The 25,641-nt window shown below is 44.4% G+C and overlaps 1 protein-coding gene across 2 annotated transcripts in view; it reads left to right on the top strand.

The window, feature by feature from the left end:
* The first annotated feature begins 1,440 nt into the window (after window positions 1-1,440).
* The window catches only part of ZNF395 (zinc finger protein 395), a 44,270-nt gene continuing 20,069 nt past the window's right edge, over window positions 1,441-25,641 (top strand). Inside the window, exon 1 of one of the 2 annotated variants that reach the window (XM_086703770.1) lies at window positions 1,441-1,557. The gene's annotated coding sequence lies outside the window, so the exon portion shown is untranslated. The other variant, XM_086703771.1, reaches the window with a different exon arrangement.

Raw genomic sequence — 25,641 nt, 5'->3', positions numbered from 1 at the left:
TTTTTTTTTAACGTTTATTTATTTTTGAGACAGAGAGAGACAGAGCATGAACGGGGGAGGGTCAGAGAGAGGGAGACACAGAATCTGAAACAGGCTCCGGGCTCCGAGCTGTCAGCACAGAGCCCGACGCGGGGCTCGAACTCACGGACCACCGCGAGATCATGACCTGAGCCGAAGTTGGCCGCTTAACCGACTGAGCCACCCAGGCGCCCCTATTTAGATATTTTTCTAATGTGACAAATGGTGGGAGAAAGGGGATGGGAAACGATATTTATTGCCTACTTGATGGGAGCTAGGCACTATACCTATGTTTTCTATTTCATCTTACAGGTAGAGAAGCTGAGGTTCAGAGACATAAAAATCTGCTGAAGATCATAAAGATAAAGCAGGAAAGTCAGGATTGCAAACCAGTCTTGTCTGACTGCAAAGTTTAGTCCTTTCCAGCACACACCCCACTGCCTCTCTGCAAGAAAAACAGCATACCTCAAGTTGAAGAAGTGCAACAAGTATGTTAAAAAATATTTAAAACTTTTTGGGGGAGGGGAATTATTGCTTCTATTCCTTAAACTTACTTGAATATAACTGTATATTGCCCATACCTATCGACACAGGGGCCCCTCACTACCGTTGTAACTCTGGTCTTATCTCTGAAAAACATAGAGCAACACAATGGAATAGCTTCAATTCTCCTTGTTACAAATTATACAAAAGCCAGAGCCTAACGGTGCCAAAAGCAACTGGTGTCGTTTACATAAGGGCTCGAGAGCTAATAGTTAACTTTCTCTCATTTAATTCCAGAAAGAGTAAATACCGCCTTACTTTACAACTACAAACGGGTAAAATCGAGTAAAATGTCATAAAATGGAGAAGAAAACATTAACCCAAAAGGAAAATGGAAAGGTTGGCTCCGAAGCTCCCTCCCTCTCACGCTTTCGTTTGCGCTCCGGGCGGGTGCCGGCTGCGCGGCCTCGGACTCTATCGCCCCCGCCAAGCTCCCGTCCTTGGCGCCTCGAGCTTTCTGGCTTCCTTTCCCGCCCTGGGGCGAGCTCGGCCTCTCGCGGAGAAGCCCGTCCCGGAACCAGGCCTGGAAAAACAACAGCAAGAAACTTTGGCTCGGTTTGCGGTTCAGTGAAACAAGGCAAACACTCAAGTTTGGTTCGGGGCTGCAGCCGCCGGTTCCGATTTGGGGGTGGGGGTGGGGGGAGGTGTCACAACTCGGTCAGGTTCAAGTGCGCATGTGCGCGTGGAGTCGCTCGGGCACTTATTGAGCGCCCACTGTCTACGAGCCGCCGGGGGTGTATATCCCCGGCGCGCGGTGGGTGTGCGGGGAGGGCGCGTGCGCGCGTGGCCGGCGGGGGCGCGCGGGCCGCGCGCGCGCGCGGCGCCTGTGGCTGGGGAGGGGGGCGGGCGGGGGGGGTGTGTCCCCGAGGCTCGCTCTTTCGCTCGCTGGCTGGCGCGCTCCTCCGCTCCCTTCCCGGGCGGGGAATCCGGGCCGGGTTGTGGCCGCGGCCGCGTACGTGAGCGCAGTGTCCCGGAGAGGGAGGGCAGGCCGGCCAGGTGGGCGCGAACGGAGCCTCGGCGGGCGGGCGGCCGGAGCGGAGCGGGGCGGTGGGCCGCGCCGGGTGGGCGGGCTGGGGCCGCGGCAGCTGCAGCCCCGAGCCAAGCCAAGCTGTCCGAGCGGGAGCTGCCCGGCCCGCGCTGCTGCTCGTGGCGGGGCGAGGTGAGCTGCGCGGGGACCTCGCGGCGCTGCAGCCCGGGGACTGGGGCGGCCCGGGAACTTCCCACGCTCCGCGCGCCCGCGGGGGCCGGGCCGGCGGCCTGGGGGCCCGGGAGGCGGGCGCCGCCGGGGCAGCGGCCGGTCGGGGCGCGGGGGCGCTGCGGCAGTGCCAGTGCCCGCGCTGGCCGGGTGGGGGGTGGCCGCTCGCTCTCCCGTGCGCCGCCTTGTTTATCTCGCCCGCCGCGGGCGCTCGCAGAGGAACCCCCTCCCCAACTTTGAGCGGTTGTCCGGAGTCGCCTCTCCGACGGAGACTGAACTGCCCCCTCCCTGACCCTTTCCGGCTGGGCCGCCAGCCCAACCCTCCCGGCGCCTCGCGCGTTCCTGCCCACTCCACCGAGCGAGCGAGCGGGCGAGTGCCGGGCTGCGGGACGCGCGGCGCGACACACCCTCCACCTCGGGGGTTGCCCCCTTCCCTTTCTGGCCCCTTTTGTCCACCCCCACTTCCTTACATGCGGTTTAATCCTGCCTCTCCTCACCGGTGTCCCCTGGCCCTCCTTGGAACTGGCACTGTGGGCAAGTGGGGTGCTCGGGTGGGGGCCTGGGCTGGGAGTTTGTCATGTGCAAACAATTTCAAAGGCAGATTTTTCTTCCCTGTCTTGGAGTTCAGGGCTCAGCGCCTTCACTTTAGGAATGACTCAGAAATCTAAAGAAGCCCACCTGCCAGGCGGTGGGGGTGCCACCGCCTCCTTGATATCAGGCAGTCCTAGGCAGTTTTCGGGAGCTTTGGAACATTTCCACCAGGCAGGCGTTTTCATGATGTCAGGCCGCCAGGCGCAGGGTTACGTACAGGCCACCACTATCTTCTTTACACTCCTCTTTCTAGAAAAGTGTCTCTGGTGCAGTTTGCCTGAAAGTGAGTGATCAACAGGTATCGCAGGCTTTTGTGACGCCCTCCTAAGGTGTTGTGTAAACAGAGGTTCCAGGTCTCAAGGAACTTGAAACACAGGGGAACACGGGAATTAAGTTAAACTCCACAGGCACTTTTGAGGGGCTGCTGTGTTCTCAGCATTATGCCAGGCTCTCAGGGAACGATGATAAGAGGCACACAAGAAATCTAAGGCCTCAGAAATCCCATTGGTGGAAGTGATTTGAGAGCTCCAGTTCAAATTAATGTGCTATGGCTGCCTGAGGCACTGTAAATGCTGGAGGTGGGAGGAGGAATATGGAAGGAAAGGTTACAGTTGGGGGATGGATTTATGGTACTAAGTCATGAAGTAAGTCAGCACTTGGAGAATAACTTGCTGGCCAAGGCCCAAAGGCAAGAGAGGGAGAAACTACAGGTGCCAGAGGTAGCAGAGGTACTGCCAGAGGAGAATAGGTCTGAACAGTTATCTCAGTGAGGGAGGATACAAAAGATACAGGAGATGATTCCGTCCAGGACTTAGTCTCAGGGAGGAGACAGAAACACTTAAGCACGTGAAATAAGACCTCAAGATAAGGCACAATTAACTGTCGAAATGCAAGGTATAGGAGAGGTGCTGCTGGAGCTCAGAGAAGAGTGCTGTGGGCAGGAATCGCCAGGACTTTATTCCTGGAGGATGAGACCCTTGAGATGGGTCATGAGGTGTGATTGAACATGGCTTTCCTGAGAGACAGGAGGTGGGCTTGGCCAGACCAGGGAACGTTTCCTGAGCAGGAGATAAAGATGGAGAGGAACAATGGTTAGGATTGTGAAAGTCCTAGAAAGCCAGGCTGGGGAATTGCACTTTACCCTGTGTGTGCTGGGGAGACATTAAAGGTTTTTGAGCCAGAGAGTGACGTAACAGGAAGGTATTTGGAAAGGTTTTTTAAAAGTAATGTTAGGAGACAAATCAGTAGACTGTTACAGTTGTGGAGTGCTCAGAATTTGGACTGGGATAACTGAAAATGGAAAAGCGGGTGGATTTTAGAAGCATTACTGTTGAAATAATCTGTTGACAGGGGCAGGGTGAAGGAAGGAGATGAATGGAAATTAATTCTTTGTGGAAATTGATTACACGCCAGGGCCTTGGAACTGCTGTTGTTGGTAACTCGAGAAATCGGAAATGTGTATTTTGGAGAGAAGCAATTGACACTCAGGCTGCGGAGATTTCCTGTATTTGCCAAGACATCCAAACATAGGTGTCCTGCAAGCCACTGAAGCTCTGGGACTGGTGGGAAACCAGGCTGCCCGAGCTGGGGGAAAGAAGACCCTCAGAGTGGGGCATCGGCTTGGTCATAGCAATAGAGGATGCTAGTGAGTGGGACTGAGAGTCTGAACTGGAAGACTGAGCTGTATTGCCATTCCTGTGACATTGTCAGGTACTGAACCTGAAGTTGGCAAAGCAAGTTGGGATTGGAGATTTGAGGGAAGAATGGAATTTGCTAAACACATAAATTGCTGGGCTTTGAAACAAGTTAAATTTTGCTCTCCACCGAGACCCTTAGGCTAGTAGTCCTGGTGTCCCTTCATAGCTGTGTGTGTGTGTGTGGGGGGGGGGGGTTGGGGTGGGGAAGCAACAAGATGGGGGAGCAGCAAGGTGACAAGGAGCAAGGAGGAAATTTGGGGCCCAGGGATACTGCCTTTCCCAGGGCCAGGTCTGTCCTAACCTGTGCCATTACCAGTTCCCAAGGAACGTGCAGTGGGAAGCTAGCTGGTGCCGGTTTTTTCCTGAGCTCTGAATTCTGCTTTCTTGTTGCAAGGATGACTTAGGGTGATTTGCTGAACAAATTCCCCAAGCCTCAACTTGCAACATCTGAGGGCTGGCGAGTTTGAAGGATGATTGCAAAAAGTTGCAGAATGGAGTGGAGAATAGAATAGCAGTTCCTTAGCCTCTGTATTTCTCTGAAATGTAAGATCAGTGAACTAGCAGGGGAAGCTGACTTGGGTGGGCAGAGGTGTCCATTGGATATTTTTTCTTTATAGGCAATATATAGGTATAGGTCAAAAAAATTTCACAGAGCAGTGGTTGAGCTAATTTACTCTTTAAGAATAGGGTGTTTTGACTGTGACCTACGTTAAGAAATAAAAATCACGTCATGACCTAGGTACACTAAATCTTAATTTAAGTTCACAAAGCACTACCTTCTTTTGCGTGGTGCAATCTCCTTTGGTACTTTTATTCTTTTATTTTTCATTTAAAAATGCTTTTTGTCTCTCACTAAGGTGACTTAACTGCCCTGTAGTGGATGTAACCCATGGTTTGAAAACCGGCTAAGGAGAGTTTTCTCATCTAGTAAGTATTTATTAAGCTGCTCAGGTGCAGGGCTCCCCTTACTGGTGCCGTAAGTGGAAGCAAGCATGAGGAAGAGATTGAACATTTACAGGCTAGTTGGACAGATAAGATATACCTGTGATTAAGAAGCAAGGCAAGATGATTAAATGCCAAAGTGAAAAGTAAGTACCTGTAGGGTTCATAGGAGGGGGCGAGCATCTTGTGCTGGAGTGGCTTGGGAAAACTTTTGGGAATAGTGAAGGGAGTCTGGGATGAACTCTTTGGGGCGTCTTATGGTGCCGCACAGGTAGGAGGGTGTGTAACACGGACAGAGGCTTGGAGTTAGGATGTGCACAGTATATGTAAGAGTGAATCAAAGGGTTCTTGTTAGAGAATGGGGGGAAACTAGTCTAGAAAGGTGGGTTACGATCAAAGTTAGGGGTTGTAAACCAGCCTACAGAAGTGTTATAATTTTCAGTACACAAAGGTTTTAAAAAATTGGGAACAACCCAGAAAACCTCCGGGTTTGGGACTCTATAAAGAAGCAGATCAGGCAGTGAGCAGTGGCTGCCTCCTGTGCACGGGAGATGAGCCCTGTGGTCCCCAGTTGTCACTGTCCCCGGACTCCCTGTCACATCAGTGTGGCCGCTCGACACTCCCTGTTTAGTCTTGCAGGACTTTGGGTTTGCGACCTGATCTTTCAAGAGGCTTAAATGCCAACCTGGGGGAATTTGGGATGGCTGTGCAGGCTCTGGGTGGCCACTGGCGGATTTGGGTGGGAGTCTGACATGATGGAATCTGAGAGATTTGTGTGCAAGTGATTTGTTTTAGGCAAGTCAACAGTACTTTCTGAGTTGCTGCTGGCTAAGACTTTGGAATCTTTTTCTGATGATTGGAATGGTGCTAATTAGGGAAGGCTTTGGGCTGTATTCTCTTATTGTGAGGCCAGTTTCTAGTGACCCCAAGATCTCTCAGACACTCCCATTGTCTACTTCTGGCTGGCATGATTAGATGGTGGCTCCTGGTATGTATGTTCTGAGAATGCTGTTGGGGTAATAATTTGGTGTGATGTGAGTCATGATTGTCAAATGCCATACGACATTAGATTAGATCTTTGGTCATGTGATTCAGTAGTAATAAAGGAACAGAAAAGAGAGGGGCTGTTTCACTTCTTACTTCCTTACTCCTAGGATTACCCCAGGGGGTAGGCCTCTAGGATCCAGAGATTCATAAGCCAGTATTCAAAATGACCACAGAATTATTGGCTCAAACTCAGGTGTTTGTGCAAACGACTCCTGAAAACTAGGCTTATTTTGGGATGAGCTGAAGTGAGTAAATTCAGGTCTCTGTGGTCTAGAGACAGTTTGGTTTACCCTGGAAGTCCATAGCCACCAGTGATTCAGAACATTTCCCCAGGTAAGCTACAGGTGAGAGGGACCAAACAGTAGTCACCCTGCTGTATACAGGTTGCACAATCTGATGACTTAAAATTTTGCTGTTGTAACATTAACAGAAGCCAAAACTGAAGTGCGCTTTGCTGAAAAATGTGTATTAAGGACATGGCTTTAGGACATGAGGATAACCAGAAGTCAGCCTAATGGTATCAAACTGAACCCATTTCCTGTCTTACGTGGTGGTTCGGTTACTAGAACAGAGGAATGAGGCAGTAGCTATGGTGCACTGTGACTTTGGTAAGGTATTTAACAGTTTCTTGAGATATGATGGTCTGTATTAAATAAGTCGTAGAATGTGCTGGTTGGTGTTATTAATTTGACAGTTGTATGCAAAATCTGTTAATTAGTGGCACTGAGTCAGCCTGGAAGGGGGTCTGAAAATGAGTGTCACAGGGTTCTATTCTTGGCCTTGAGCTGTTCAACATTTTTTCCAGTGTTGCAGATGGCAATACAGAAGGTGCGTTTGTCAACTTTGTTGATGGCACAGAGGTGGGACAGATTGCTTATTTAGTAGATGAATCAAGGTTCACTATCATTCAGAATGAAGGCCCAAATTAAAAAAGAAATGCAGTAAGGGGTAAATGTAAAGTCTGATGTCGTTTTTAAAATTTGAATTGTAATGTATCGAGATGTTCATACGTTCTGGTAAGTTAGTTCTACTTCTAGAGGTACAGCTAAGACCATATCCAAAATGTAGATGATGTTTTATGCACAGAGATTATTCAGAGGTTTTTTTCTTTTTTAAACTGGAGTGAAAAATTAGAAACAGCCTAAATATTCAGTGGTATGAGTGGGCTGGAAGTCATCTATAAGTGATTCTGATGGATATGTCTTTATAATGGAATATTATGAAGCCATTAAAAATAATGTTTAGGGATAGCTTTAAAATAACATGGACAAATGTTTCTGCTAAAAGCTAAGGTGCATCTACAATATGATTTCAAATCTTAAAGAAACAAAGTGTATAGAAAATGGCTGGAAATGGGGCACCTGGGTGGCTCAGTCCATTAAGTGTCTGACTTTGGCTCAGGTCATGATGTCATGGTTTGTGAGTTCGAGCCCCGTGTTAGGCTCTGTGCTGACAGCTTGGAGCCTGGCTCCTGCTTCAGATTACGTGTCTCCCTCTCTCGCTGCCCCTCCCTCACTCACTCTCTCTCTGTCTCTCAAAAATAAATAAACATAAAAAAAAAAAAAGAAAATGGCTGGAAGTAAATATATTAGTAATTCTGATACCAAAATACTAACACTGGATAGATGGATGGAGTTAACTGACTTATTTTTACATTGTACATTTATTATTTATATACTCTATAACATGTATTTATAACATAGTGGGGAGAAAACACTGCTATAGATTTTTAAATGTATTTTCTAGAGTAGTTTTGGGCTTACAGCAAAACTGAGAAGGTACAGAGATTTCCCATTTGCCTGGGACGCATGCATAGCCTCCCCCACTATCAGTTTCCCACCAGAGTTGTACAACTGTTGCAATTGATGAACCTACATTGACCCATCTAATCACCCAAAGACCATAGTTTACATTAGTGTTTATTCTTGTACGTTCTAGGAGTTTGGACAAATGTATAATGACATGTATCCACCATTATTACAGTATCATACGGAGAAAGTACTTTTACTGCCCTAAAATCCTCTGTGCTTTGCCTATTTACCCGTCCCTCCCCCCAACCCTTGGCAACCACTTTTACTTTTTCCTGTGGGCAGTTTAGCTTTTTCCAGAATGCCATATAGTTGGAATCATACAGCATGTAGTCTTTTCAGATTGGCTTCTTCGACTCAGTAATATGCAATTAAACTTCCTCTCTATCTTTTGATAGTTTGATAGCTCATTCCTTTTTAGCACTGAAGAATATTCCATTGTCTGGATGTACCACCGTTTGTTTATCCATTCCCCTACTGAAGGGCATCTTGGTTGCTTCCAAGTTTTAACACTTTTTAGGAATAAAGCTGCTGTAAACATCTGCAGCTGTGTAGGTTTTTGTGTGGACATAGTTTTCAACTCCTGTGGACAAATGCCAAGAGGTGTGACTGCTAGATCGTATGATAAGAGTATGCTTAATTTTGTGAGGGCTGCCAAACTGTTTTCCAAAGTGGCTGTACCATTTTACTCCCCCCCCCCCCCCCCAGCAGTGAATGAGAGTTCCTGCTACTCCACATCCTCACCAGCATTCAGTGTGGTCATTGCTCTGGATTTTGGCCATTTTGGTAGGTGTGTAGTGGTGTCTTGTTCTAATTTGCATTTTCCTAGTGACACGCAGATGACATCTCTTCATGTGAGTTTTGCCATCTGTATATCTCCTTGGGTGAGGTGTCTGTTAAGACCTTTGGTCCCTTTTTTAAAATCGAGTTGTTGTTTTCTTGCTGTTGAGTTTAAAGAGCTCTTTGTATATTATGGATAATTGTCCTTTATCAGATGTGTCTTTTGCAAATATGTTTTCCCAGTCTATGGTTTGTCTTTTCATTCCCTTGAACACTGGTGTTTAAAAACACAAAACATTTTATTGTTCAAGGACAGGATAGGGTAAGGGTAGATGGTTTATTCAGTGACTGATCTTGAGTACCTACCTGCTATGTGTCAAGCAGTGGATTAGGCACTGGAGTCCCAAAATAAGACTCAGTCCCTGACCTGACGTTGATGATCTGATTGCAAGGGGGAGATTGTCCTGTGAATAGACAAGCACACTGTAGCCTGGGTAGTACCGTAGGCACACTGAAGAGGGCAAATCATGTGGGGAAAAAAGTTTTGAGATTGTTCTGTTGTTCATGGTTTAATGTGAGCCCTGAGTGGGATGAGGCTTTTAAAAAATTGAATCTAGTTAGTAACTAGAATCAGAAATAACTGGATCAGAAATTCATTGTTCCAAGCAAAAGATCTAGTTTTAGCGACCTCTACCGGTCATTTGACATTTGGGCCATGAGGGGGTTGGGAGACATGATTTAAGGAAACATGAACAAGAATGACTTTATCCCCAGGAGGGACACTAGGATGATGCAGGATCAGGAATGATTGGAGTGAGGACGCTCGTGGGGTGGGTACACAATCGTGCTTTTGAGTATTTTCATGTATTAGCGGGTATAGGAAAGAGTAGATTTACTCATTGTTGCTTTTGGTGTTGGAATATGACCAGTGGATAGTACAGTTGGTTTATCCTTTCTAGCTTCAGATTTCTTATCTGTAGAATGATTATACATTATAGGATTCCTTATCTGTAGAATGATTACACCAGGTTGATGAGCTCTCAGTTTCCTTTTAATCCTAAATACTGGGAGAACAGACGTCAGTTCAATACGAAAAAGGGTTTTTTGGCTGGCAGAACTGTCCAACAATGGAAATGTCTGCCCATGGAATAGTAAGTTTCCCGTTGTCAGAGGTATTCAATTCGGGCTGAATGCTGTTGATAAGAAATGCCGTAGAAGAGAAGGACAGGAATTAGGCTGACCTCCAAAGTCCTTTCTAGCTGTTAGGGTCGGGTTATTATGTGACTTGTCAAAGCTGAAAGATAATGTAGAGGAGGGGATATACCTTTAGTTGCATAGTATTTGAGTCAACATCATCATGTAAGCTCTTGTAAAAATGTTTCTTAAAAAAATGTTTTTAAGTGGGTCTCCACACTTGAGAGACACCTTTGGGGTCATTTTAGAAAGGTTGAGGAGACCTGTTTCCAGGTTGGTTAGGGTTGTGGCCCCAGGGCTGCTGAAAATTGAATTTGGTCTTTACGAAAAGCAAGAAGGTGGTGGTTGGGTGGAAGTGGCAAGTACTAATAAAAGAGATTAACATGTAGAAGACCAATGTGTTTATTGGCCAGTTTTATTCAGTAATAATGAATGAATCAAGATGGGGCCCCTTAATTGAACACTGGGTTCTCTGCTTGGCTTTGGAAGGACCAGGGAGTGCCGTTGACCATCTCCTTCCTAGTTCATTTCCCACATTGCACATGTATCACCAGGTATTGCACGTTAAACACCGTCCTGACATCAGGATAACACTGAGTCTCGTGATGGCTTTGTAGGCTTAGGGACAAAGAGAATGAGGGAGGATAGATTTAAAGAAACTTTGGAGTGGGATTTTCCAGGAATGTACATACTTAGTTTATATCAGACAATAAGTTTGTGGTTTGAATTAAAAATGTTTACTTTTTCATTTTTATTTATAGCTTACACGTAGAAAATTTGATTTGATTTTGTCTAAATTTTACTTAAATATATGGTTTGTTTAGAATCCACTCTGATTATTTAAAGTTTTTAGATTTTCTTCCTGCTACTTTTGGATTACTTTTTTGTTGTTGTTGGGGGCACTGGTAGGGCTGAATCCCATAGCAGAAGTTTCTTGGCTCTGCAGAGAGAATGGAGGTTTATCTCATCTTTGGAGAATATCATGAGATGGTTTCTGTCTCCATTGTCCATCTTCACATTTTGGCACTTGAAAAATCAGTATTTGGCAAGAAAGTGCTCTTTTTGCACAGAGTAAAAGAATTTGGGGGTACACAAAATAGGGAACGACAACTTTAGCTGCGTGTAAGAAACATAGGCAGAACTTGGTCATTTAGAACTGTGGTTGGAAATGCTTGTGTACTTAAAGTGCTCGGGTGTCCTTTATCTCAGTATCATTTGGGGCTCACAGTGTGCGGCACATCATCTGTGCTTGTTGAATTGCTGTGAACTGGTTCCTTGGGCCACATACAGGAGGCATGGAAACCACTCAGAGTATCATACGCTTTTTTTTTTTTTTTTTTTTAAGCAAAGTATGATAAGAGATAACCGCTCACAGCCTTTTTTGTCCTCTGAGTATTGGGAAGCCATAAAACTCTTTTAGTAAAAACAACCACATTCAGTGGCTGTTTTTTTTTTCTTTTCCCAAAGTGCTGGTGGAATGAAAAACTCCCTCTCCTCTTTCTATTTTTCTTCTGCTGCAGATGAATTGCTCTTGGTGTGCCGTTCTTAAATTCATGTGTCCTCTATCCATTTTAATCTTGTTATCTATTTTTATGGTGACTGTCGCCATGGTACTCGAGCTCTTTACATAGCACAACAGAGATTTCAGATGTCTGATAGGACAGCTCAAAGTTCTGCTGCAGCTAGCAGAGAAACAGTGTTTGAGTAGCTTTTTTTTTTTTTAATTGAGGTATAATTTGCATACAGTGGAATGCTTAGATCTTAAGTGTGCTGTTCAATCAGTTTTGACAAATGCATTTTGAGATAAGACATTTCCATCACCCCAGACATGTTCCTTATGACCATTACCAGATTATCCTCCCCTGTAACCAGAAGTATTTCAGCTCTGATTTCTGTCACCCTGGGTTAGTTTTGCCTTAGTAGGTTCTTAATTTTAAAATGTGTTTCTGAGTAGTGCTTTGAAGAGGTGGAGGAGTATTCCATATGGCTAGCTGGCCCTGGTAAGTAAATAATTTTTGGCACTTGTGTGCTGGGGCATTCAGATTCCTTCTCATTAGTCCACGGCATCCAGATTAATGTCAGAAATTCTGATTCCCAGGTAGAAGAGTCTGAGGCACAGCCAGCCCAGTGTGGGATATGTGTGGTTGGGCAAGGGTGTTTAGTTGGTTGTGTTGGGAGAGCTAGGACGCTCAGCCAGAAGAACTGGAATTGCTTCTAGGACATCCCCTTGGATTACCCAGAAAGCCCCCTGACATACTTTCTATCTTCTGCCTCTTCCTTGAGCTAGCATATAAATTTAAGGATTCACAGAGTTACAGCGTTGGGCTTGTAATATTGTAACAAGATTGGTGTTACAAAACCCACTCTCTGCACTGCTGAGCGCTCAGCCTCCTGGAAAGCATGTGTCAGATTCAGATAGAAATTGCCCCCAACACATTATTGAAATGTATTGAACCGGGTCAGTTTCTTTCTTTTTAAAAAACTTAAATGGCTAAATGAAACTGTCATTACAAAAGTAGTACATGAATACATTCTCTGTAGGAAAAAAAACAATGCAAACCTTCCAGAGGAAACAGAATCTTCCTTGACAACCACTCCTAATCCCAGTCCTTCTCCAGAGGTTAACCACTGTTAGGAGTTCGTTGGTGTCCAGATGCTTTACATACTTGGGTTTATACTTATAGAACTTAAAACAAGTTAAGTGTATTTAACTGGCACTAGGAGCATTGTGCTGTGCTCCCTGTCTTCCACAACAGAACATCTTGGTGATTGCTTCCGTCCGTATGTATATCTAGGACTTCTTGATTTTGTCTAACTCCTGCATGGCCTTCCTAAGAACCTTCCTAAGCAATGGACATTTTTTTTTTCACGTTTATTTATTTTTGAGACAGAGACAGAGCATGAACAGGGGAGGGGCAGAGAGAGAGGGAGACACAGAATCGGAAGCAGGCTCCAGGCTCTGAGCCATCAGCCCAGAATCCGACGCGGGGCTTGAACTCACGGACCGTGAGATCATGACCTGAGCCGAAGTCGGACGCTCAACCGACCAAGCCACCCAGGCGCCCCAGCAATGGACATTTAAATTATTTCTAAATCTACTGTTACAAAACCTGTTACAATAAACTCAGCTGCACATGCCTCTTTGCAACACAGGTATTTCTCTAGGGTAGAGAAAGAGCAATTGCTGAGTAATGGGGCGCTCCAATTTGAAATCTTAAGGAAGATACATTATAAGGCTAGTTCTTAGCTTAGACTTAATGTAGGCCTGGACATACTTGACGCATGCTCACATGCGAAGTAAAGTCTCCCCTCACTTCCTCCCTCCCTCGCTTGCTTCCTTCCTTCCTTCCTTCCTTCCTTCCTTCCTTCCTTCCTTCCCCCCTTCCCCTCTCTCCCTCTCTTTCTTGTTGACACACAATGTTATATTAGTTCCAGGTATACAACACAGTGATTCAACAATTCTATACCGCACGTGTAGCTACCATCTGTCACCATGCAACTCTATTACGATACCACTGACTGTATTCCCTATGCTGTGCCTTTCATCCCCATGACTTAACTCATTCCATGACTGGAAGCCTGTACCTCTCACTCCCCTTCACCCATTTTGGCTGTCCTCCCACCCCTGTCCCCTCTGGCAGCCATCAGTTCTCTGTACTTATGAGCCTGATTCTGCTTTTTTATTTGCTTTGTTTTTTAGATTTCACATATGAGTGAAATCATATGGCCATTTGTCTTTCTCTGACTTATTTCACATAGCATAATACCCCCTAGGTCCATCCATGTTGTTGCAAATGGCAAGACCTCTTGTTTTTATGGCTGAGTAATACTCCATTGTGTATATACCCTGCATCTTATTTATCCATCCATGGACACTGGGTTGCTTCCATATCTTGACTATTGTAAATAATCCTTCAGTAAACATAAGGGTGCATATATCTTTTCAAAATTAGTATTTTTATTTTCTTTGGGTAAATACCCAGTAGTGGAATCATATGATATTTCTATTTTTAATTTTTTGGGGAAACTCCATGCTGTTTTCACACTGGCTGCACCAATTTGCATTCCCACCAGCAGTATATGAGAGTTCCTTTTTCATTACATCCTCACCAATACTTGTGATTTCTTTTTTTTTAATATTAAAATTCTTAAAATTTCTTTTTGATTTTAGGCATTCTGACAGGTGTAAGGTGATATCGCACTGTGCTTTTGATTTGCATCTCCCTGATAATTAGTGATGTTCAGCATCTTTTCATGTGTCTCTCTCTTGGCCATCTGTATGTGTTCTTAGAAAAGTGTCTATTCAGTTTCTCTGCCCATTTTTAATTGGATTTTTTTTTTTTTTTTTTTTTGGTGTTGAGTTGTATAGTTTCTTCCTATATTTTTGATGCTAACCCCTTATTGGATATACTATTTGCAGATATCTTCTCCCATTCACTAGAGTTGCCCTTTTATTTTGTTGCTGGTTTCCTTTATTGTGCAAAAATTTATTTTTATGTAGCCCCAATAGTTTATTTTTGTTTTGTTTCTCTTGCCTCGGGAGGCAAGCCTTGAAAAATGTTGCTAAGGTTTCCAATGTCAGAGAAATTACTGCCTATGTTCTCTTGTAGGATTTTCATGGTTTCAGGTCTCACATTTAGCTCTTTGGTCCATTTTCGGTTTCTTTTTGGGTATCGTGTAAACAAGTGGTCATTCTTTTGCGTGTAGCTGTTCCATTTTCCCAGCACCATTTATTGAAGACACTGTCTTTTCTCCATTGTATATTCTTGCCTCCCTTGTCGTAGATCAATTGGGTTTATTTCTGGATGTATTCTGTTCTTTTGATCCATTTGTCTGTTTTGGGGCCAGTACCATACTTTTTTGTTTACTGCAGCTTTGTAGCATATCTTGAAATCTGGCATTATGATATGTCCAACTTTGTTCTTCTTTCTCAAGGTTGGTTTGGCTAGTCAGGGTCTTTTGTGGTACCTTAAAAATTTAAGTATTATTTGTTTTAGTTCTGTGAAAATTTCTGTTGATATTTTTGGTTTGCATCAAATCTGTAGATTGCTTTGGGTAGTATGGGCATTTTAATAATATTAATTCTTCCAATCCATGAGCACGTGTCATCTTCAATTTCTTTCATTGATGTTTTATAGTTTTCAGTGGCATACATAGATATTTTATTCTTTTTGGTGTGGTTGTAAATGGAATTGTTTCCCTAATTTTTCTCTCTGCTATTTCTTTTTTTTTTTTTTTTTCAACGTTTATTTATTTTTGGGACAGAGAGAGAGACAGAGCATGAACGGGGGAGGGGCAGAGAGAGAGGGAGACACAGAATCGGAAACAGGCTCCAGGCTCCGAGCCATCAGCCCAGAGCCCGACGCGGGGCTCGAACCCACGGACCGCGAGATCGTGACCTGGCTGAAGTCGGACGCTTAACCGACTGCGCCACCCAGGCGCCCCTCTCTCTGCTATTTCATTATTAGTGTGTAGAAATACAACTGATTTGTACGTATTAGTTTTGTGTCCTGCAACTATATTGAATTTATTTATAACTTCTAATAGTTTTTTGGTGGGGCTTTAACTGTTTTCTATGTATAGTATTATATCATCTGCAGATAGTGACCGTTTAATTTCTTCTTTACCAATTTGGATGCCTTTTTTCCCCCTCTCGTGTCTGATTGCTCTGGCAATTGTTTTCTAAGACTAGGGCAGGATTTAGGTTGTGCTAGATGTATGCCCCTCACGAGTCAGGGCTGCTTGGCTAGAAGGGTTGGTGTTGGAAGAACCCCTTTGAACCTCATGGTTCGTTCTGTTTGGTCTCCCCAAGGACTTTGGTCTGCATGTTGGTTGTGGTTGTGTGGAGAAGAATCACAGGATGGATAAGCAGCACACTGAGGATTCTGGATGATAAATTTTAAATCCAGTTAATTTCCTAACAGGAGCCCTTCAATGCATCTGTAATTCTTTTCCATGACATCTTTAGAATACAAAGTGTAGCTTAAATGCTCAAGCCAAGGGCGAGGCACATTTGGAAGCATTTTAGTGTTCTTAAAAAAAATCTAGAACACTGTCATGTTACTTTTATTAACAGTTTCATTTTATTTGGAGAAGGATGATGTGTGTCTCTCTGTATTCACACTTCTTGCCATCGTCTCTGGATTTCTGAGAACTCTAGAAATGATGAAAATTCATCATGTCAAGCCAAGTCCTTGCCTTTAGGAGCCAGTGTGGCAAGGGAGGACTTGGCTGTGTCCCTCTTGAAGGCACATGCTGGTGCTGCTGGTCACCTATTTGCTGGTGAGATGTGGAACCCTTTTGCAGCCTGAATTATTTCACATGTATTTGCCTTCAGATCCCTTGTGCAGATACTAATGAAAACAGTTCTGGTTCTGACCCCAGGGGAACCCCACTGTTGCATTAAAACTATTGTCCAAACCCAGTAATGCATTTATATTGCATTTATATTGCCTTCTTTTGGGGGGGGGTATTGAGGCATCTCCTCCTCCCGTCTCCCTGGAGTGTTAACAGACATTCCCTCCTCGGTCATTTAGGATTTGGGGACAAAGTTGGCACCCACCTTATCTCTCCCGTTTGATAGATTCTCTCGAGGCCCTCCTGGCCTTAATCTTTCTGGCCGTCTTAGCATGCCCTCCCCATCACACCACACAGCCTGTTTTACAATATCTCTTTCTTGTTGGGCAGCAACCAGTGTCCCCAGTGTGGATGAATCTCTAAATTTATGGGGTGGGGGGTAGGTGGGCGGTGTGTTTCTTTTTGTTTTTAGTACTCTTGTAGTGGTGCTGGTGCTGGACAAACAGTTGGTTTGTTCTCGTCTTTTGACCTTTGTGATCACAGTAGTATGACAGTCTGATCTGTAGTGACATACAGGTCTTTTTATGGCATTCTGACTGTTGCCCCAGAGCTTTACATGGTTATAATGTTGTTTTCCTTAAATGTACTACATTGCCTTTATCATTGTTAAAATTTACTGGCTGCTTTCCACCCTATTTGTTCAAAATTTCCCGTGTGATCTTCCCATAAGTTTGGCTCATCACTACCCGGAGTTTGGTGCCTTATTTCTATTATTATTATTATTATTATTAATTTTGGCTATCACTTATTTGCAAGGAAGGGACAACATTTAGTACTTGAGGTGCATTTTTTTCATTTTTTTTTTCCTAGGCTTCTCTGTCAGACCGAGGGAATCAGAATCTCTAGGAAGAGGAGTGTGGAGACTCTTAAAAACCAAGACACTTTGAAAAAAAGCTGCATTGCTTCCTCAAAGCTCCAAATTATCCTTTGAGTAGGAGCCAATGTTTTCCTCATTTTACAAGTGAGGAAACTGAGGCACAGAGAGGTGAGATAATCTGCCTGAGGTCACATAACTGGGAAGTTAGAGTTCATTTGCAACCCAGTCTCACTGTGCATTCTCTCTGGGGTATTTATAAAAGTGTTAAATAAGAATAATTGTAGTCCTAACCCTGGGTGAGCCCCACACTTGATACTTGGCTATCATAATGCCCATTTCCTCTTCCAGGCCCAGACCACCAATACCACATTAACCTCTCAGCGACTCAAAGTTTTTACTAACAAGGAGCCTTTAACAGGCTATTTAGTCTAGCCTCTTACTCTTCCTGATGCATAGTTTTCTTGCATAAGATAGTAGACAGAGCATAGCTTTTGGAGTCAGACATATCTGATCTGATCACATGTCTGTTCTGTCACTGTCTAGCTGTGTGGCCTTGGGCATATTACTTAACCTCTCTGAGTTTCAGCATCTCATCTGTAAAAAGGAAAAGATGATGGTACTTGTCTCATGAGATTATCGTGAGGGATGAAATGTGATACCGTATATGAAATGCTCAGCAAGTGACTGGCATATAAGTCTTTGGCAGATAATAGCTCTTGGAACATTCCTGAAAGAACATCAGTCTTCGAAAGGCTGTTTATTACATAGAAGATCCCTATTTTTCTTTTGCCAGTTTATTCTCTAACAGTTCTAGCAAAGTGGTTAGATGTGATTTTGTGTGTGTGCGCGCGCGCGCACATGGCAGTGCCTTTTCCCTCAAAAGGTCCTAGTCCTCTGAACTAAGTATAGTCTACCTGCTAGCCTGATACAGGGCTGAGATTCCATGTGGTGGTGGCCTCCTTGACTGTCCTTGGGGCAGGCAGGAGCTCACCAGTGCCGCATAACCATGGCCTGTGTATCTTGGCCTACTGAGCACTGATTTCATCCTTCACTTGTCTCAAAACTCAGGAGCGTGAGCCATCTGGTCTCTGTGATTGATCCACATTTGTTTTGGCATTTTGGCTTAGAACATCCTCTCCAGTGAGTGCTCTCTGACCAATGCCATTAGCCTATCCATTTCAGGAGAAACATTCAAGAGTGGACACCCTGATATCCTGAGCCAAGACGGGGGTGACTGACCACTCATTCATCCAGTGTCTCCATCTCTGTTTTGTCTTTGAACTCATCGTCAGCCCCACAGTTATGGGGGCATGAAGACGCCTTAAACAGCCTTCTTCAGAGAAAGGTACTTCCTTAGTGGTCATGCTTTGGGTAAGCACCCTGTCCACTGTGATCATTTTTCACTGTGTATTTAAACAGTCTTCCTTTATGATGTCTGTAGTCTTTTCACTTAGGCCGACTTTCTATTTTCTGGGGAAACGTGTCTGTCTCCCTCACTCTCCAGGCACCCAGCAGATTTTTTTTTTTAATAGATTTATAACATACTTTATTTCGGCTTAATTAACTTATGTCAAACACTTAAAATTTTAACATGTACATTCATCTAACTTTAGGAGCTTAATGCTAAGAACCATCTTTTTCTCAGGTTTCAGTGTCAGAGTGCTGGGTGTTCTTTGCCTTTTCCTGAAAGAAGCCCATTCTGATTCATTCATCTAATTATACAGCGCAAATATATGAATGTAGCTCCGGAGCATATTAAATGCTTTTATAAACAAGTGCTGGATGTGGGATCCAGGTGGGAGCTCATAGTTCTTTAAAGGCAGGGTCTGAAGCTGAGGCTTCTTAATTATTCTGTTCAGTTCATTGGTAAGAGCCTGGCACACGTGTTGAATATCAGCAGGTTTTTAAAAACGCTGTTCTGGGGTGCTTCTTTCCCTGGGTTTCTGGTGAGTTGGTGCTGAATTGTTTCCCATATGGGTCTGCACCGGTGTGGGCCTGATCCGGATCTGGGACAGCTGGAATCTCAGACTGAAGTGTCTGCAGGAGGCAGGCCCTGGAGGTTGTTCAGAGAGGCCGGTCAAGTTACGCCTCAGGGAGCTTTGGCAGCAGGCCTTGAACCACCCTGGGCAGGGCACCAAGAGTGAGATTTTGGCTTGGGGGAGGAGAGCAGGATTGGGACCTGTGTGCAGAGAGTGAAGTGAGCAGGGGCCAGGTCATGTGGGAGACGGGCAGTGGCCTGGGGCTCTGGCTTTCAACTGCAGGGGCAAAGCTGTCTGGCTTGGTGTTGAACTCTAAGCCCTGATCCCTGGGGTTGATTCATTGTGGCCAGCAGGCCTCCAAATGGAATATGCTGGACTCCCCTATCTTGCCGAAATCAGTTTTGTTGTGATTTCAGTTAATCAGTGGCTCACCCGCAGTCTACTTCTTGGTTTCCCTTAGAGCCAGTCATTGTATTACTGGTTCTGGTTGAATATCCTTTGCTAATCGTGGTTCCCAGATGCCAGCTTGACAGTGGCTACTGAGCATTCAGAGTGGCCTGTTGTGGTATGTAGCTATCTAGCACTGGTCTGGAGTAAGGGGACGGGGAAGGAAACATGTCTGTCAAGTTCCTTCCTGGTGCTGGGAACTTTTCTCAGTTTTCACAGGTGAGGCCGGAAATTGAGGTTCCAAGATGGTGACTGAGTGTCACAAGTCACACAGGTGGAGGTAGACCTGTTCGAATCCCTATCTACCAGCTGTTCTTTCCCTAGAGAAGTGCCCCCTGCAGGGAGTGTGCCTTGGCTCAGCTTCTCCTGCACAGGCTGGGTGTTCATTTTGATGAGCCAGGTTCAGCCCCTCAGCAGTGTCTAGCCTTTTTTCCTCTCTGAGCCATGGCATTCCTGGGGGATTGGAAGCATTCCCGTTGGTATTGGAGGAATGCTTCCTTCTCAGAGCATAGCAGAGTCTCCCAGGGGAAGGTGATAGAGTGATAGGGTGAGGAGCTGCCCCCCATCTGGAAACAGAAAACACACATAGTTAATTGGGGAGTGGGAATAAAGGGAAAAGTTAGATTAAAAGTTGATTTGTAGTAGCTTGCCACCTCCCTTCTCGCCAGACAGGTCTGTAGCCATTGGCTAGTCAGCCATTTGGGTCTTAGAACAAATTCTGGTGTCCAGCTCCTATTTCAGGATTTAAATGCTTTCACCCACTAGAATATTCTGCCAGGCCAACATCACGTTTCTTGTGATTTATAGTTTCCGACATTATAGCTTCCCATTAGCTTGCCTTTTAGACTGGTGCCTCCCAGATGAATCTTGGATTCCTGAGAGATATTGGGGGCACCTTGATCCCTTTCCTTACCTGTTTATCTTTCCTGGTTAGGTGTCTCTGAGTTGACCTGTCTTGTCTGCATGTGCATGGTTTCTTATGTTTAATTTTGGGGCTCACTCTGCTGGCCCACCCCCAGACAAGGTGGCACCTTTCTTGGGCACCCGAAGCCCCTTTGCGCTCTGATCATCCGCCACAGGACAGGGCTGCTGCCTTTTTATTACCTGTTGATTCCAGCCAGGCAAGGCAGCGGGTGGCTCACACCCTCCTTACAAGCCCCACTATCTGTTTACTTAGCATTGTGGACAAATGCGATTATTATTTTCTCCAGTTTTATTGAGAAATAATTGACCTGTATCACTGCACGAGTTGAAAGCAGACAGCATGATGGTTTGATTTACATATTTTGTGAAATGATGATCGCAACAGATACCTGTCTTCTCATATAGATACAATAAAAAGGAAAGAAAGAAGAAAGGGAGGAAAGTGTTCCTCAGGATTTACTGTCTTAACATCTTGCCTATAGATCACACAGCAGTGTTGGCTCTAGTCATCATGTTGGGACATCACTTACTTATCACTGGAAGTTTGTGTCTTCTGGCCACCTTCCTCTGATTCCCCCCTTCGCCATCTGCCTGCCTTTGGTAACTACAAGTCTGATTTCTTTTTCTATGAGTTTTTGTTTGCTTGTTTGTGACGTTGTTGTAAATGGTAGGATTTACTCGTTTTTCATGGCTGAGTAACATTCCATAGTGTATATATACATCTTCTTTATTCATCCATTGATGGACACTTAGGTTGTTTCCATTTCTTAGCTATTGTAAATAATGCTGCTGTGAATGTAGGGGTGCAGAGATATCTGATTTAAGGTTTTCTGTACCTTTGGGTAAATTCCTAGAAGTGGAATTACTAATATGGTAGTGCTGGTTTTAATTTTTGAGAACCCTCCACACTGTTTTCCACAGCAGCTGCACCAGTTTGCATTCCCTCCGACAGTGCACAAGTGCTCCCTTTTCTCCACATCCTCACCAGCACTTGTTGTCTTTTGTCTTTTTGATGATGGCTGTTCTGACAGGTGTGAGGTGTTATCTCATTGTGGTTTTACTTTGCATTTCCCTGATGATGAGTGATGTTGAGCATCCTTTCATGCACCCATTGGCCTTCTATATATCTTCTTTGGAGAAATGTCTGTTCAGGTCTTTTGCTCACTTTTAATTGGGTTATTTGTAGGTTTTGTTGTTGTTTGTTTCTTCCTGTTGAGTTGGATGAGTTCTTTATATGCTTTGGATATTAATCCCTTATCAGATATATGGTTTGCAAGTATTTTTTCCCCCATTCTGTAGGTTGTCTTTAGGGAATGTGATGATTCATTCAAATGACTGTTGAATCCAAAATAGTTTTTTCTACTTTAACCACTTACATGAAAAAAAAAATAGAGAATGAATTTCTCTGCCTTTTTTTTTTTTTTTTTTTTTTTTTTGGTCTCAGGATTGGCACCTTGAGCGTCATTACTGCACAGGTTTCCCTTTTGGCATGTGCACTACTCGGGGCCTTATGCTAATGGGCTCTGGATTGGTAGGCTTTTTAAATTCTCACCTCCATGTTTTATTCTTTTCTTCTAAATTCTTTTTAATGTTTATTTGTATTTGAGAGAGAGAGAGGGAGAGAGAGACAGTACATGAGTGGGGGAGGGGCAGAGAGAGAGGGAGACCCAGAATCCGAAGCAGGCTCCAGGCTCTGAGCTGTCAGCACAGAACCCCATGTGGTGCTTGAACTCACCAGCTGTGAGATCATGATCTGAGCCAAAGTCAGACGCTTAATCGACTGAGCCAACCAGGTGCCCCTCACCTCCATGTTTTATATTTTTGGGGGTGGTTCTTTTGTTGCCAGCTTGAGCTTTCCATTACTATGAAAAGTAATAGGTCCCTTCTATTAGATCCCTTCTTCTGATAGATCCCTCTTCCCAGTGAAACTCACACTTTCTTTCTCATAGTCCTATGAAGATCAGATAAGGCCATGGGAAGGCATCAGGGCTGGGAACTCCAGAGCCCTCCAACCTGAGCCCCTGTCCTGCTGCTGGGTCTCCACTTGTACAGAAGACAGAACTAGATCAGAGAGGATCCAATAAAGCTGCAAACACCACAGCTTGCTAGCTTGGGCAAATAAATGACCTTGAGGAGCCTCAGTTTTCTGAGCTGTAAAATGGAGATTATATTGTCCTTCCATATTTTTTTTGAGTTGGTGGGAGATCAGGAAGAAAAGGAAGACCCCAAATGTGTGCATTAAAGTGAGTGTAAACCCAAGTGTCGTTCGAACAGTCCTTGGTGGTTTGAGTTAATGAGCAGATCTCTTATATGCCTACTCTAAAAACTGCTAGAGAGAACTGTTAGTTCTCTGTGGCTTGTTCTCCAGGAGATAGTCAGCTCCTGGTTCCCTCCCTCCCACTGGGCTCTGGGTAAAATGCCGAGTCAGCAATCACTCATCTCCCCGCCTCCTTCTGGAACGCTCATAGTTTTAGCCCAGTTGAGATCAGGTTTAACCACAGTGCATGCACGCACACACACGTACATATGTCCTTATGTGCTCTCCCTTCCTCCCATGCATGTACAAAAACAGTGCTGCATAAACTGTCTCCCTCACACAGCACATTTGCAAGCATGTTTTTACTTAATGCCTGCTACTTTATATAAATTCTCTGCCTGTTTTCAATAGAACACTAAAACTCTACCTTTGCTTTTGATAACCTGCCTTCATTTTAGGGCAAGCCGCAGGTATTCTTTCTTATGATGTTACTTTTGAACCTGGGACTCTCCTCACCCACAGGAGTATCATCCATTTAAAAATCCTAAATCTGATGGGCTAAACGAGATTTGGTCTGTGTCCTCAAAGGGCTTACAGTCTAAGGGAGTTGCAGCCCTACTGGCAGCGGTAGAAATAGATCCCTGAGCCTGACCATGTGCCAAGCACTGGCCTGAGAAGTGTCCCGTGTAACACAGAGTAGTGTATGCAGGCCAGAGCAGCGAAACAAAGGGCATCACAGCAGCGGTTTTGAAAGCGACCCGGGAGCTAGGTGTGAAGGAAGGGGAAGTGCTTGTTCCTGGGCAGAACTGTGAAAACAGCTTTCCTTCCCTGCTGGCAGTGCAAACAGAATGGTCCCTTTTACTTGATTGAATGATCGCTGTGCAGTCAGACTAACAAAAGTGTTTGTTGATGAGGGTCCTTTATTATTTGCTGGAGAAAATTCAGTGTAACTAGATCAGATGACCTATTTCTATGGCCCATCTGCTGGAATATGAAAATAGCAGTGCTATTTGGGACCCTTATTTTTTCCTTCCATTATTCTATTACATGTATTACAATAATGGGAAGGCTCGGTACTCACAGGGGGATGCTGTGGAGAGGATGGGGGATAGGCAGCCTTTAAGGTGCCTGTCAATCCTGATAGTCTATAATTTTAATTTTACTGGTAGTCTAAACCATCATATACCGATGTGGTGTAATCTAGCTTTCTGAAACCATCAGAAAAAGAAGATGATTAGAATGCCCTGAAAGTCCAAATGGTCATTTTTCGAACAGCTGATTTAGAAATGTTGGTACGGAATCAATCACTAATGTGCCCAGTGCTGTATATCTTAAAGCTTGTATTGTGAAAATCTAAAATGCACACCACATGTTTTCAAATGCTATAATAGGGCCTGATAAATAACTTGAGAGGTCTGAAAGTTTTAGCTTAGGCCCTTGGCCACTCTTGGAGGGGTTTCTTTCAAAAGCCAGGCTGGGCAGAGTCCTCTGGGAAGAAAGGTTGAGGTATGACCAATGAAGGCAGTATTTTGTTTGTTAGTTTGTTTTTACTTTTTCTGGAGAAGGCACTCCAGGAAAAAACACAAAGCTTTAGAACCACCAGTGGTAATAACAGAGTATGACAGCTGGTTTCTGCCAGGGTTCAAATAGTGATCTGAAAACTATGAAGACCACAGACATGTTTGCATGTTGTCATAAATATGCTGTAAATGCACGTGGCATCTCTTGACAGAGATCATCCCTGGCTAAGAATTGCTGGAAAATGAATTGTGTGGGAATCCTGTTCTCCAGTGAGTTCTGTTGTAAAATAATAGATATGCTTTGCTACAATATTTTGACCTTTGGATGAGCTTAGAAAATCACTGTGGGGAGTGCCTGGGTGGCTCAGTCTGTTAAGCGACCGCCTGGATTTCAGCTCAGGTCACATCTCGCGGTTCATGAGTTCGAGCCCCACATCGGGCTCTGTGCTGACAGTGCAGAGTCCGCTTGAGAGTCTCTCTCTGCTCCTCCCCAGTTTGCGCACTCTCTCTCTCTCTCTAAATAAAGAAACTTAAACTTTTTAGAAGAAAAAAATCACAGTGAAAACAATTTTAAGTTAAAACTTTATAGATTTAAGAGAAAAAATTAGCTTTCTGATAAAAGATTTAAGACTGATATGCAAAATACTAGCCAAAGAACTGAAAACTCCAGCTGTCATTCTGGGTAGTGGTTACCCAGTGGAGATCATAAAATAGGCAGAAAGCTGAGGTTTAGTAGAGGACCTGAAACTTTTGGCAGAGGGTTGATGTCCCTCACCATGCTCCATAAACTATTCATTAGAGAGGAAGCAAGCACCCAGGATTTAGCAAATGGGAGCCTTATTCCAAACTTCACTCTCCTTAAAACAACAACAACAACAACAACAACAACAACAAAACTCCCAAGAAATCCCATTAGTTGTGTACTGAATCACGTTGCCTTACGACTTGCATCCTGTAAGTGCCATTAGGTGATGTCCTGGCTTGCTGCAGTGTCCTTGGGTGGTAGGAGAGAGCAGCCATCGTGCATGAGTACATGCACACACACGTACGTGTGCTGAGACAGGTGGTTGTCCAGCACCAGTCACATGTCAAATAGCAATTTGCAACTCAGAACCACAGAAAGGGTTTGTTTTCCTATTCTGTCTGTTCCAGTTATTTAACTGATGGCAGATGTCCTCATTAAGGGCTATTAGCACATCAGAATATGTTTGCTGAGCCTGGAAAAGAGTTAACCCCTTTTGGACACTGACCAATATATGAGGGCAGCTAACCCCACCCATTAGTGACAACAGCAGGGTGAGAAGCACAAGGTGACTCAGGATCCTCTTAAAACTGTCCATAACTGGGAAGGCTGTTTTTTAGAGTGAGTTTATGCTTCAAAGAATTCTACAGATAACTTCATAAAGTGGGATTTGGCTACTTGTTGAAACACTTTGAGCGTTAACCTGAAATAGATGTTTCTTGATCTCTTTTTGTTGCACTAGACCCATATAGTAAATTAAGGCATGGCTCTTTATGTGGACCA

Source organism: Puma concolor, chromosome B1, assembly GCF_028749965.1.
Source record: "Puma concolor isolate L17-30 chromosome B1, mPumCon1.1.hap2, whole genome shotgun sequence".
Lineage (NCBI taxonomy): Eukaryota > Metazoa > Chordata > Mammalia > Carnivora > Felidae > Puma > Puma concolor.
The sequence above is the reverse complement of the archived record's forward strand: the minus strand, read 5'-3'. Positions and strand labels throughout refer to the sequence as shown.